Source organism: Manihot esculenta, chromosome 1, assembly GCF_001659605.2.
Source record: "Manihot esculenta cultivar AM560-2 chromosome 1, M.esculenta_v8, whole genome shotgun sequence".
NCBI classification, from domain to species: Eukaryota; Viridiplantae; Streptophyta; class Magnoliopsida; order Malpighiales; family Euphorbiaceae; genus Manihot; species Manihot esculenta.
This window is the reverse complement of record NC_035161.2, coordinates 5,223,329-5,237,204: the sequence shown is the minus strand read 5'-3', so window position 1 is coordinate 5,237,204 and position 13,876 is coordinate 5,223,329. Positions and strand designations below refer to the sequence as shown.

Below are 13,876 nucleotides of genomic sequence, written 5' to 3'. Positions count from 1 at the left end.
AATAGTTCTGATTTTTTTTTACCATTATTCCATCTTTAATTTGCTACGAATTCAAAGTGATTAAACCTGTATATAATATAGATGATCGTTATATTTCAAGATTTATATATATATATAAACTCTACACCAACGGTCCAAGATGGGTTTAGTTCTTTTAACTTAAATGGGTTTTATTTTGACGATAATAACTATACGTATTTCTAAATTTAGTGGACTAAAATTAAATTTTATTTACACTAAATCAGTCTATTAAAGAATAAAGTGGGTCCAGCAAGAATTCAATCCATAAAAATAAAATCCTCAAATTCACTTAAAAGAGAAAAATAACGAATCATTTATCTTAATACTCATTAATTTTATATATATTTTTTTATGCTTCATTCTTGATGTTTTCAAAAACCAAAATGATAACTGATGAGCAACTATATTAATAAACCCTAATTATTACTAACAATAATGATCAAAAGTTAAATAATAATATATTAACAATAATTGTTAGGGCAAGAGCGGTATGAGTTTAGGCATGCATCCAATTAGGTGATCTCAATAATTAAGAACTGTAATATAATTCTAAGCTAAGCTAATATTTGTCTCTTTTTTCATTCCCCTTAATATTATATTAAATAAATCATTCTCTCATTTTATAAAAAATAAATTTTTTATTCATTTGTTGAGACAAATGAATATTTTTACATTTCAATTGTTTTATAAAGAAATATTTAAAAATAATTTTTTTCTATTATTTAGCAGCGATGTAAAAAGTAAAGTGTGTTAATATATTAGGACTAATAAGATTTTTGAAGGTCGAAGATAACTTTACTATTTTAAAAGAGTGAATTATTTTTTAAAAATGGGTTAATTTTATATTAATTAATAAAATATTTTTATTAATTAATTTTTTATTAAAAAATAAAAAATATTTTTTTATAAAATAAACGCGAGCCAACTATTTTCCATTTCGTTGTATGGAAATCGTACCCTTCTCTTTATAAATAGCCAGGCAGCCCCATTCCTTTATCATTGAAGCAACGGTATAGTCACGTGGCAGAAATCATAAATTCCATGAAGCAGCCTTGAGAGCCAAGACTCTGCCAACTACTTAACTACCTTCCTAACTGTCACCCCAACTATAGTTACAAGGAATCATTTGCAAAAGTTAACCATGGTTAACAAGCTTTGTTTGTATTGTATGAGCCAATTGGAGTGAGTCATGGTCAAAGAGCTTCTCTTTAACGGTTAGCATAGATCCTGACTAAACTTTAAAATTAATATGATATATTAATTTATTTATAATTAAAATTTAATTAATTTTCTTTAAAAAAATTTAACTCATCGATTAATTGTATTTAAATAAAATTTAATATAATATATAAATTTATTTAGATTACTATAATAATATTAAGAGGAAACAAAAAGAAAAAGGTGCATGTGACGTGCGACAGAACCCGTGACCAGATTTAGACGTGGGGCCAGCATGGCAGTCACGCACGTAACACGTGTGCATAATAATATTTCTTTTCTTACTTTTTAATTGTCATTGAGTTATTTTTTTTTAATTTATAAATAATTTAAATGGCTCTTCAAGGACATGAAAGGTCGTTCTGATTGGTTGTCAGCATATTTTCCACGTCAATAAAAGATAAAGAAAATTGATATGGCAAATCAGTTTAGCGTTTTCAGTGAGCTAGTAGCAGTTTTAATTTTGTTTTTTATTCTAATTATATTATTCTTTTAGAAATTATTAATTATATATTCTTTTAAAATTAAAATTTTTATATTAATAAATTATTTAAAATTATAATACATAAATTAAAGATATTATACATAATAATTAAACTAATTAAAATATTCACTATTATATGAACACGTGTATAAAAATAATTATATTTTAAATTATTGTATATATTGTATAATAAATTAATATATTTATATTTATTTTATTAATATAATAAATTTATATAATTCTCCTTATGTAATTTTGGTTCGGTGGGGCTTTTCCCTGATAAAGAGATGTACAGTCTACTGAGTTCCTAATCTCTGCCATTAACACTTTGTTGACGAAATGGATAATGATATTAAAAATTACTAATGAGTGCTGATGTGGCAAAAAAAAATAATTCATATTACTGACACGTCAATAATTTTAGTATAATTATTTTTATAATAGAAAAAAAAATTAATAATAAGATAGAGTTTACAGTATTTATTTATTTAATTAATTAAATAAATTATAACTATAATCTAAAATTTTAATGCGCAAGCTATATAAATTTTAAAAAATTTTAATTAATTAGAATAAAATCGTAATTCTTTCATATTACAATTTTATTCCAATATCGATCGATATGCAATCAAATCCTACTTTATTTAATTTTTTTTATCTTTTCATATAATATTTTATGTGTGACTTATTAAGTTTTAAATATATTAGTAATAAATATAATTAACTAATTAATTAATTTGAAATTCAATAATATTGTATAACAACAAGTCAAGACTCTCTAAATATTCAAAATATCAAAAGTGATTTAACTTAACCTTTCGTGATTTGTCAGTGTAATTAATATTTTTCATCATAAATATTTTGATTTAACATTTGATGCACGGAATATATTTACAGTGTTAAATCATATTAGTTCTCTTTATTAGTCATTGATCTATTGAATGAAATTTCAAATCTCATTTACTAATTTCATTCTATTTTGCACAAGGATTTCATAATCAATGCTAGCAAAGAATACATGGAACATTTTCTAATTTAAGCTAGGATGATGAACCTATTTCAATCACATAAATACCTGCATATAATTTCTAATATATCCAATTTATCTCTATTTATTATTCATGAACCAAACAATAGTGTAAGATGAATTAAAACACAAAAGTCTCTATATAAGATTATTTATTGATTTCAAGTTAAAATATCACTTATACAACCATTACTTAATAATCTATAAATACATGTTATTTTTTATATGAATTTCTTAAGCAGGTCAGTTCAGTGCACTTATTCATATAATAATCATCTACATACTAGCTCTAGATATTTTATATATCTCAATCTATGAGATCAGTTATTTTATGAAAAGAACATAATATGTATTAATCTCATCAGTTCTAATCATTGTCTAATTATGATAAGAATATTGATTAAGAATATTTAGAGATATTATTTAAATATAAATTGAAATCTCATAGTTATAACTACATTATAATTTTTTTTATACAATAATATAGTCTAATAGATTTTATCTTTATTTGAAATTCAATTAATTTAACATTAAAAATAAATAATAGTCTTTATTTAAAATTAAAAATTATATGAAATAAAATGTTTGACCACAACCAACTGATTGGCTGTAGTGCATATTATTAACATGTTTTAAAGCACTCAAGTTTACAAATTAAATTTGTAAAGAGCCTATTTGTCAGAAAGGAATTCCAGAAATTTTATGGAAGTTATTGTCAAATCCAAACTTGACATGTTTTGAAGCAAGAAAATGCTCATTTGGAAGTTAAGATTTTATTTAAAATTTGATACTCATAATTTCATTGAAACGGTTATGTTTAAGCTAGAATTTGCAAATGATTTCTAAAACAAAGTGGTAAAAAAAAATTGACAATGTTTTCACTTCATAGATGAATAGTAAAGTTACTAAATAAGATAAATAATCAATGCAAGTCTTTGTCAGAAATTTGAAAAATATTTATCCTTCCACTTTATCCAAAGTTATATCATAGGTTGATAAAAAACCAATTAGAATCCATCAGAAGTTTTAACTGATAGCATTTAACTAAAATGATATAATATAGAAGAGAGATTAAAAAGCGAAAAGTTTTATTAGAATTTTTAAAAAATTGAAAAGTGAGTCTCAAATAGATAAAAAAGACTATTTATAATAGAAAAAAATCCCTAATATGCAAAATTATAAAAATATCTAAAAAAATTATTAAAATATAAAATTGATTCTTAAACGGTGAAATTTTCACATCGAATTTCCTGACAGATCTGCAACTCTCGTCACACTTTTAAAAATCATGCATTTCGAAACTCTCTTTCTGAAAAATCTATCGTGAGTTTCAATCGGATATCGATAGTAAAAATTAGATTCGGTCCAAATCTGCGTGGTTTTTATAATATTATGGATGCGAGAAATCTGTAAGAAATACCAATGAATATCATCACTCTATTATATTATGTGCTATAACCAATCAAATTGACAACTTGGGCCAGCAAAACTTTGATTGAATACCATTCTCTATTTTCAGTAGGCTCTAAAGCATTGTATCCATCTTTGTTTTCATGTCAGAACTGTCATCCATATGTGGCACATGAGACTCAACTCCCAGTAGATTTCACGTACAAACTCACATATCCTCTTAGCAAATTCAGGTTCACCATCTGAAATTCTACCAATAGCTAACCGCCTCAGCTCTCCTGTTAAATCTGCAAGCTGCTGTTGCTCTATAAGATGGAAATAGCCAATAGCAGTTAAAAGACACTGCCCAGCGCACACGTTCTTATAATTTTTTCCCTAAAAAAGCATATTTGAAATTGAAATTGTCAAGGAAACAAATCTTCCAATAAGTCAATAGCCACTTTCTGCAAATTATACGGGGAAAAAACAAAGCATAATAATTCAGTTCAAAAATTCTCTAAGAGTTTCTCTTCAACATCGTTTAAGCCTTCTGAAAATTCTTTAGCATTGAACCATCCTTTAAGCTCAGAGCCTGAAACAAAACAGAGTAGTTCCAATGGTGCGTTCTTCGGGAGGTATTCACTGGTAATTACACCATAACCATAATGCCGAGAATTAATTAAGAGAGCAGAGTTAAAAACGACAACAAAGAAATGTACAAGATCATTGAATAATTAGCGTATTTTCCAAACGCATCCTTGAACGAAGACTCGGTAGTCATTGCCCTAGCTTTCTTCGCCGAGCTCTGTAACGAAGTCCCTGCAATTGATTTTGTTCAACTCAAGAAAACTTAACCACGAAAATCAAATGCACATAGAGACTCTGGGGTTTGGGCTTGGGACCCATGAGAAGAGCCTGTGGAGCGACTCTCCATTTTTACAACTACATATCCCCTTTGAAATAGTGAATTGCCGAAAAAGCCCCGTGGGATGCTGTGGTGTAGTGGTTATCACGTTAGTCTTACACACTAAAGGTCCCTAGTTCAATCCTGGGCAGCATCAAATTATCTAAAAAATTTCTTTTGATTTTCAATAGTCATTAGATTTTTTATAAGAGGGACCAAAAATAGCAAGTAACTCAATCCACTTAAAAAAAACGAAGGATCTGAATTCTAAAACCCCAAAAATCCTAGTGACAATGAAGAACGGAAAGGATCTAAATAAGAATTCAGAGTAACGTAGATGAAGATCTAAAGTCTAGAGAACTCGACCGCCAATCATTGCAAGCAATCAGGTGATTCTCTTTCAAAAAATAACTTTCCTCTCAATCGGGTGATTCTCTTTCAAGAAATAACTTTACCAGGAAGGGCTATTGGAAGAGTTAAAGAAAATACAAGTATAAAGTCAAAGAAGCAAGGATCTAAGCCACGAGGATTTAAGGGCGGCGAATAGAGGTGTTTGACTCCTTTGGTCCTTGAGAGCACGAGTGGCTGACGAGAGAACCGATAGCATCCCCAAAAGATGCTCGCCACAAAAATATATAGACCCATCAAACTCGTATATGGCTGCGCTCGATGGAGAAGACTCAATGAGTGCCCAAAAATATGCATGCAAGAACCATAATACTAAAACACACCACAAACAAAAGCAAACAAGAATAGAAAAAGTAAATTTTTTTGAAATCCTCACAATAAAGTCTAATTTATAAATTAAATAAAAAGAGAATATTTACACTCATACGAAGTGGAAGAGGGAAATCCACATCTCTCAATAGAAGGAAAAGGAGTCGTCTCCCACTCGAAATAGATAGGGGACAACTGACAACAACAGCAAAAGAAATAGACAAAGCCTTATTGGAAAAAAAATTTGAGAGAATTTTCTCTCTAGTCTAACTAGAGAGTAAGTGTGTACTAGTATGCAGCCAACATCAACTTTAATCCTTTATTTGGATGTTTAATTGTGAAGTGGAAATGGAGAGAAATTCAAGAGAAGAATGGAGAGAAAAGAAAATAATAAAAATGTGATTTTTTTTTTTATTTGGTTAGGTTATTAGTAAGAATGCAGAAGAAGATGTATTCTATTGATGTATATCTGTGGTTAAATACACAAATACAAAGTCATCTAATCCTAAGAAAAAGGAATTTGAAATACAGATGGTTACAACAGTTTACTATTTAAACTATGTTGTTATCTCCACATCTTTATCTAATACGCCCCCGCAAGATGGTGAACGATTAGTTACACCAATCTTGGACCTTAACTTACAGAAATCGGAGACAGATAATGGCTTTGTTAACAAGTCTGCAAGCTGTTCCTTGGTAGAGACATGACGTACTCTTAAGCTTCCATTTTGCACTTGCTCCCTTACAAAATGATAGTCAATTTCTACATGCTTCATTCTGGAGTGAAATACGGGGTTTGCTGCAACATAAGTTGCCCCCAGATTATCACAATATATAACTGGTGGCTTTTGACATGTAACTTGTAACTCTTCTAACAAATTTCGCACCCAAACAAGATCTGCTGCTGTCGAAGCAACTGATTTATATTCAGCTTCTGTGGAACTCCGAGCTACAGTTTTTTGTTTCTTAGAAGACCAGGCTATTGGGTTTTTGCCAAGAAAAATTACATAAGCACCAGTAGACGTTCTATCATCTTGATTCCCTGCCCAATCCGCATCGGAAAAGGCATGCAAGTCGACAGACGTCTCTTTATGAAGAGATAGACCAAAATCAAAAGTACCCACCAAATACCGAAGAAGCCGTTTAAGAGAAGACCAATGATTTTCAGTCGGCTTGGAAGTGTATTGAGAGAGTTTGTTGACAACATAAGCCACATCTGGTCTTGTAAGCAATAAATATTGTAGACTTCCTATCAGTGCTCTGTATGCTTGCACAGCAGAGAGACAACGAGAGTCATTAAGACTAAGTACAGTTTTCTGGGTCATCGGCGTGGGAGCTGACTTAGCTTCATGCATATGAACCTTCTCCAAAAGCTCCCGAATATAATTCTGTTGCGAGAGAAATAATCCCGTAGGTGTTCGAGTGACCTCAACCCCCAAGAAGAAATGAAGAGCACCTAAATCCTTGATAGAAAACCTCCTGCTAAGAGCATGTATAAATGCCTCTACAGATGATGAATCAGCTCCAGTAATTATTATATCATCAACGTAGACAAGCAAATAAATAAGCTTGCCCATTTGATGATAAATAAATAGACATGAATCAGATTTAGACTGATGAAAGCCAACAGATAATAGAAAAGACTTCAATTCTGAATACCATACCCGCGGAGCCTGTTTCAATCCATAGAGCGATTTCTCAAGCTTGCACACCAAATTGGAATTATTTTCATGAACAAAACCGGGTGGTTGTTCCATAAACACAACCTCACTTAACGTTCCATGGAGGAAGGCATTATTAACATCCACCTGTCGAAGAGACCAGTTGTTAATAACAGCTAGAGAGAGAACTAAGCGAACTGTCGGATGCTTTGCGACGGGTGAAAATGTCTGATCAAAATCCAGACCCGGTCGTTGAGTGAATCCCCGTGCGACCAATCGTGCTTTATAACGCACTGGATTTCCTTTCGAATCATGTTTAATGCGAAAGAGCCACTTACAACTGACAATATTTTCTGCTTGAGCTGAGGGAACCAAACTCCATGTTTTTTGCTTCATAAGAGCATTGTACTCTTCCTCCATGGCGAAACGCCATTTTGGATCCTGCAAAGCTTGAGCTACTGTCTTGGGAACCTGCGGTTGTCTGTTCGAAACTTCAGTCAAGAGACACAGTCTATTCACTGGCTTTCGAATATTATTTTTGCCTCTAGTCACCATCGAATGGGTATTTTGATTTGAACGTAACTGTAAGTTGTCCACATTATCAATTGGATGAGACATAGCGGTTGAAGGTACAGAATCAGTATTACCTCTGAATGCAGTAGCCGAAAGACCACTGTGAACAGGTGACTGCTGAACTAGCAAGGGAGAAGCCGATTGAGGAGGCTCCGAATTTGGGTGCCCAATTCGGTCAAGACCTGTAGTGACAGGTAAAATAAAATGCACAGGGGACCAAGTATCCATAGTTGTGGTAGTGGGTCGATCCAAGGAGGAAGCAAGATTAGTAAAGGGAAATTCAGTCTCAACAAAATCGACATGTCTGGATAAAAACATTTTTGATGTTGTAGGATCATAGCATTTATATGCACTTTGTGTGGCAGAATATCCTAAGAAGACACAAGGTATAGAACGTCGTTCTAATTTATGTTTATTAAACGGACGAACCCAAGGGTAGCACAAACAACCGAAAACCTTTAATTTGGTATAATTTGGTTCTTTCCCATGTAGACATCGAAAAGGTGACTGATTTTTTAAAATAGGAGTAGGCATCCGGTTAATTAAATATACTGCAGTTTGAAACGCATATGTCCAAAATGAGAGTGGTAATTTGGCTTGGTGAAGCAAAGTAAGACCCGTTTCAACAATGTGTCTATGACGACGCTCAGCAATAGCGTTATGTTCTGGTGTATATGGTGGAGTAAGAAAATGTGAAATTCCCTTTTCCTGAAGATGCTTTTGTAAATGTATAAATTCCCCCCCATTGTCTGAGTAAATTGATTTGATCTTGCAACTAAAAAAGGTCTCAACAAGATTTTGAAACACAGGAAATATGGAAGACACATCTGATTTTTGTTTCAAAGGAAATAACCACACAAACTTTGTAAAATGATCCACAAATATGAGATAATATCGAAACTCATCAATGGACGTAACTGGAGAGGGTCCCCAAACATCACTATAAATTAACTCCAATGGAGCAGAGCTAGACATAGAGGATTCAAAAAATGGACTCTTGTGCATTTTATTGCACTTACAGGAATCACAAAAGAAATTATTGTTAAGGACTGGTAATTGAAAATTCTGCAAAATAATACGCAAAATAGAGGTGGACGGATGTCCAAGTCTCTGATGCCAGAGTGGCTGAGAAGTAGAAACAATATGGGCAATACTCTTCGGATGACCTCTTGACAGATTGGGCGGCCATTCATAAATACCGTTAACAGGCTTCCCTTTTGCTAGCAGCGCCCCCGTGTTCAAATCCTTCACAGCAAAAAGAAATGGGTTAAATGTCACCTCCACATTATTATCAACACATAACTTATACACAGAGATGAGATTCTTGTCAAGAGTAGGTACACATAAGACATCATTTAAACACAAAGGCGTAGATTGTGAAGCCAAATGAGCTGTCCCAACATGAGAGATTAAACAAGATGTACCATCCCCAAGAAGAACTGTATCATCCCCTTCATAAGTCGAATGGATAGCCAGATTGTTCAAGTCATCCACAACATGCTGATTGGCTCCGGAATCCATAACCCATCGTGGATCAGTATGTTGCCTATTATTGGTAACACAATTGACTTGTGGTTTCGAACCAACAGATGCAGAGTTCCTAGTATTGGAGTCATTATTGGATAGCCACGGCAACAACTTTTGGAGCTTGAAACATTGTTTTGTGACATGACCTGGTTTATCACAAAATTGGCATTTAATTCTACTCTTTGAGGTAGAAGAGTTGGTAGAGTTACCTGACCATGAGTTCGAAGAATTTCCAGAAGTTTGAGATCGATTACCAGTTGGCGATCCAACTCTGTTCTTTGCAGTATAGTTAACTGTGGTGGAAGCAGCAGGGAATCCAACGTCACGATTCAACTGACTTTCAAAATCAGTAAGTTTATCATGGAGATCATCAAAGGATATTGCTGAATCACGAGCTCGAATTGCTGCCGAAACTTCTTTATATTCGGCAGGTAACCCGTGAAGAACATGAAGAACTGTCTCATTCATGGTGACAGTAACACCAGCGGCAGCAAGAGTCGTAGTAATGGACTTAATTTTCTGAAGAAACTCAGTAATGGACATCGTCCCTTTCTTGGTTAGAAATAGAGACTCTCGAAGACTCATTATTCGAGCCTGAGATGGTTTTGCATAAGTTTTCTGGAGAGTATTCCAAACATCATAGGAGGTTTTCTCGCCAACCACATACGGAACAATATCCGGGGAGAGAGAGGCAATGATAGCACTGCGAAGGAGCTGATCTTGCCGAAATTGATAAGAACTTTTGTCTAGATCGATAGGAAGAGGAACTTCAACAAGCTTGAGAAAATCATATCCGATCAAAAGAGAATACCATTGAGTATGCCACGATTGGTAATTCGTGACAGTTAATTTGAGAGGAGCTTGAGCGGTGGCATTAATGGAAACAAGGTGAGTTTCAGTAGGATTGGTGAGTATAGTAGGAACGACAGACGGGGTAACCGAACTGTCTGCAGAGATATCAGTCGGATTCGTCATAAAGACAAAACAGAAGGGAAACAGAAAATATAGGATCGGCAAAAAAAAACTTGCTGTTGAGCAGAAGGCTCTGATACCATAAGAATGCAGAAGAAGATGTATTCTATTGATGTATATCTGTGGTTAAATACACAAATGCAAAGTCATCTAATCCTAAGAAAAAGGAATTTGAAATACAGATGGTTACAACAGTTTACTATTTAAACTATGTTGTTATCTCCACATCTTTATCTAATAATTAGGACAAGGGAAATTGTTAAAAAATGACTATTATACCTCCACAAGTTAATAAATAGAAGCTTTAAAACAATAAAATATTTAAGTATTTTAATATGAGATGATAGAGAAAAATATTTATTTTTTTCTATTTTCCATCGATTTAAAGAGAAATATTTTGGACAAAATATAAGAAATTGAAAAATATGATTTCTTTTTATTTATCTCTATTTCTCTCATGTTTTTCCGATTTAGTTGATGTTCAAACAAGAGAAAGGAGGGAAATTAAATTTCTTTTCTTTTTTTTTTTTCTCTCCATTTTCCTTTATCCAAATATAGAAGTAGGAGTTATTCACTAGTAATTGAAACAAAACAAAGTAGTTCCAATGGTGTGTTCTTCATGAGGTATTCACTAGTAATTACACCATAATCATAAGGATGAGACCCAATTAAATAGAGCAGCGGTAAAAGCGATAATAAAGAAGAAGAAAGAAAGAAATGCACAAGATCATTGAGATATTCAGCATATTTATCACAAGCATCCTTGAAGGAAGACCCTGTGCTGTGGTCGTTTGAGTTCTCTCAGAAACGTTTTCAATAAAGTTTATACAACTGATTAAGGTTCTCTGATGCTGTGGTGTAGTGGTTATCACGTTAGTCTTACACACTAAAGGTCCCCAGTTCAATCCTGGGCAGCATCAAATTATCTAATCTTTTTTTTTTTCTTAATGTGTTGTCTGCTTTCGCAATTTCCTTTTTCTGGGTAGATTTGATGATTTGTTGAATGACCTTGCGGCTAATTTTTATATTATCTGCAGAACTTAAGAGATTCATGGGCATGAAGGAATTTCATGCCAAATTGCAAAAGCCACTCATGGAAAAGAGCATCATCTATATCCAAGTCATTATTAGCATGAAACCTTTTTTGGGGGGCCAAAGATAGAGTTGGATTTCAATAAAGGGTCTAGCCTAGCAAGCACAAGCAAAGACAGGTAGGCTAATAAACATAAATCCAAAAAATAGTAAGTAATTCAATCCACATTAAAAAAAAATTAAAATTCCAGTGATAATAAAAAACGAGAAAGATCGAAATAAGAATTCAAAGTAATCTGAACATGACATCTAACACACCGCCGCAATAAGAATTCTTGAAGAGAAAAAACATGAATGAAGATTTAGAGAACTCGACCGCCAATCAATGCAAGCAATCAGGTGATTTTCCTTCAAGAAACAATATAAAGTCGGAAGCCAGGATCTAAGCCCGAGGGTGGCCAATAGAGCTGTTTGACTCTTTTGGTTCTTGAGGGAATGGGTGGCTGAGGAGAGAACCTATAGCATTCCAAAAAATACTAGCTACAAAAAATATAGACTCATGAGTGTCCAAAAATCCACATGCAAAAACCAGAATATCAAAACACACCATAAACATAAGCAAATAAGGATAGAAAAAGTAAATTCTTTAAAATTCTCACAATAAAACCCAATCTACAAACTAAATAAAAAGAGAATATTTACACCCATACGAAATGGGAGAAGAAAACACATGTTTCCAAGTGAAAGAAGAAGGAGTCGTCTCCCACTCAAAATGGACAGGGGACAAATGACGACAACGGTAAAAAAAGCCGACAAAGCCTCATAGGAAAAAAAAAGTTGAGAGAAAATTTTATCTCTAGTCTAACTAAAGAGTAAGTGTGCACTAGTAAACAGTTAATATCGACCTTAATCCTTTGTTTGGATGTCTAATTGTGAAGTGGAAATGGAGAGAAATTCAAGTGGAGAAAAATGGAGAGAAAAGAAAATAATAGAAATGTGATTTTTTTTGTTTGGTTAGGTTATTAGAAAGTACAATTTCTCTAATGTAAACGACAATTATTATACTCTCACAAGTTAATAAATAGAAGATTTAAAATAATAAAAATTTTAAGTATTTTAATAGATAGAATAGAGAAAAATATTAATTTTTTTTATTTATCTCTATGTTTCTCGTTTTCTCCTATTTAGTTGATGTTCAAATAAGAGAAATGAGAGAAATCAAATTTCTTTCCTTTTTTTTCTCTCCATTTCCCTCAAACCAAATATAGAAGTAGAGGTATTCACTAGTAATTGAAACAAAACTGAGTAGTTCCAATGGTGTGTTCTTCATGAGGTATTCACTGGTAATTGAAGGAAGACCTTGTGCTATGGTCATTGTTTGAGCTGTCTCACAAAATTATTCAAAAACGTTCACGGGACTAAGGTCATTCGATGTTGTGGTGTAGTGGTTATCACGTTAGTCTTACACACTAAAGGTCCCCAGTTCAATCCTGGGCAGCATCAAATCATGTGATGGTTTTGTTATAAATCACCTTGGGGCTAATTTTTATATCAAATACATTTCATATCATAAGTTCTCTTTGCAATATACTTTTATACATCAAGAGAGAATGTACTACAGGAGTAGTAGTTTATAATCCCTCATAAATATAATATTGCAATAAATATAATATTAATTAGAGAAATTTATTATTTAGTTTTTGATATTACTATTATTAATAAATTAATTTCTACATTTTTTAAAATTTATTAAAACGTTTATTTTTTTTACGTTAACGAAATAATCCTTCTATCATTATTTTTTTTCTATATTGACGAAATAGTCCTTCCGTCTCATTTTCCATTAAGAATAGATGAAGAATGAGAGAATTTTTAACACTCAATTTTGCTCTTAATAAATCTCCAAATTAGCAGACTATTTGAACTGTTTGATATCTAAATATTGCCATTATTAACAAGTCAGTTTTTATATTTTTAAAAATTTATTAATACATTTTTATTTTTTATGTTTATCGATGAAATATTCTTTTTTTTCTCTTTAAAGATGAAGGAGAAAAAAAAAAAAATTTAGTCCTTTACTTTTTTTTATCAACGAAATAGTCATTTCTTCTCTTTCTTTTTAAAGAAGAGGAGAAGAAAAAAAGAAAGGAGAATAGAGTAACTTAATCTTCTGTTATATTTTTAACGGCAGAAATAGATAAAATTAGAACGAATTATTTCATAGACGAATAGAAAATATAAGAATAATTTAATAGATTTCTCAAAATCGAATGACTAACTTGTTGACTTGTTAATAATGTCAATACCAATAAACTAAATAATAAATCTCTATTAATTAATATTAAATCCTT

At 32.0% G+C, this 13,876-nt stretch overlaps 3 non-coding genes across 3 annotated transcripts; all 3 read left to right on the top strand.

The window, feature by feature from the left end:
* Positions 1–5,127: 5,127 nt before the first annotated feature.
* TRNAV-UAC lies at positions 5,128–5,200 on the top strand. The gene has a single exon. It is a non-coding gene; the product is annotated as a tRNA-Val (tRNA).
* Positions 5,201–11,340: 6,140 nt separating this feature from the next.
* On the top strand, positions 11,341–11,413 carry TRNAV-UAC. Its single transcript has one exon. It is a non-coding gene; the product is annotated as a tRNA-Val (tRNA).
* Positions 11,414–12,955: 1,542 nt separating this feature from the next.
* On the top strand, positions 12,956–13,028 carry TRNAV-UAC. Its single transcript has one exon. It is a non-coding gene; the product is annotated as a tRNA-Val (tRNA).
* Positions 13,029–13,876: the final 848 nt, after the last annotated feature.